We start from the raw sequence: 1,429 nt of genomic DNA on the forward strand, positions 1-1,429 counted from the left end.
TGAATACTTCTCACGTAAATGTGAATAAACAGTGTGTGAGGCCAGACATACTGCCTCACACGCCTGTACTCATGCATTTGTGAATAAGTTACCCTTTATGTATAGAACAAAACAAATAATGTAATTTAAATACTGTGTAACATTCAGTGCCATAATATCCTGACAACGGGGGTTAATTATTATGACCCGTTGTAAACTCTACTCTGTAATCCTTTTGCGCTACCTATCACAGGATGAGTGTGGGGTGCACAATAAAGTAGCCGCTGTAAGCGGCAAAATCAAACCCTTCACTGATGCCATTATGGGTCATCCTACGCATATGGTTGATATGCCAGATGTGCAACTGTTTATAAACGTTGGTGCGAACACAGGAGTCTGGTGACGATATGACAGCTAGAAAGTTGAGTAAATTATCTTAAATGTGCTTACAGTGGTTTATTAATAAAGAAATTAAAAGTTTGGTGACAATGTCTTCCATGGGATTTTGACTATCAAATTTATGATTTCTAGTCCAGAAACTCGCCAAATTATGCTTTTCGGAAGAACTCGCTTACTAAACAGCTAAAAAGTTGAGAAAAAAATGATCTTCAGTGTGCTCACATGATTAGCAACAGCATTGGTAAGATGAAGCATCTCCAACAGCTAAATGGTCAAGCCCTTGCTGGTACTGTAGACAAGTCACAAGTCTATTGAAAACTTCATAATATAGCTAGTGAGAAAAAATGGACTGATGGTTGAAAAAACATAATTAAGTCACTTTTAAGTGACTACGTACCAGTACAGTACTATAATTATGTACCCTGCCAACCAATATCTCTAGAAAGGGGGTAAAGAATTACAATTATCTGAGGCTGGTTTCACAGAGATGTCATGACACGACGGCATCAGTCATGCACAACTTGTCAACCTCCTACATCCAGTGACTCCAAATAAACAGCTTAATAAACCTTTTACCAATGTCTATACGTATTTCAGAAAATCTTACACACAAAAAAATGAATCTTGCAAAACTATTAACAAACTCACTCAAAATTTACTCGAGTCAACAGTGCAATCCTACCTCATACACCACAACTAATATACCAGGGGTAAAAATTCACATACGCCCAGCTGCCCGAGGCGACCAAAATAACAGAAGGGTGAGCAGACCTTAGAAATTTACTGGTTTTTAATCGCCCAGCAAACGACAAGCATGTCAGACTGGCAATGTCTAGGAGCTATCCAGTAGTTTTGAAAAAAAAAAAATATTTATAGCAGTCTATTTTACCATAAGGATGTGCTTAGTGCCCAGTTTATATAAAACATTGCAAGAACAGGTTGAGATACATTCAAGAGCTAGTGCATGCCCAGTACCTCCCAACAGTGCGTAACAAAGACGTGACCAACCGCTCAAGTGCAGATCAGTGGTGAAGAGGATACAAGAAAAAGA

Source organism: Homarus americanus, unplaced genomic scaffold (assembly GCF_018991925.1).
Source record: "Homarus americanus isolate GMGI-L3 unplaced genomic scaffold, GMGI_Hamer_2.0 scaffold42643, whole genome shotgun sequence".
Classification (NCBI taxonomy): domain Eukaryota; kingdom Metazoa; phylum Arthropoda; class Malacostraca; order Decapoda; family Nephropidae; genus Homarus; species Homarus americanus.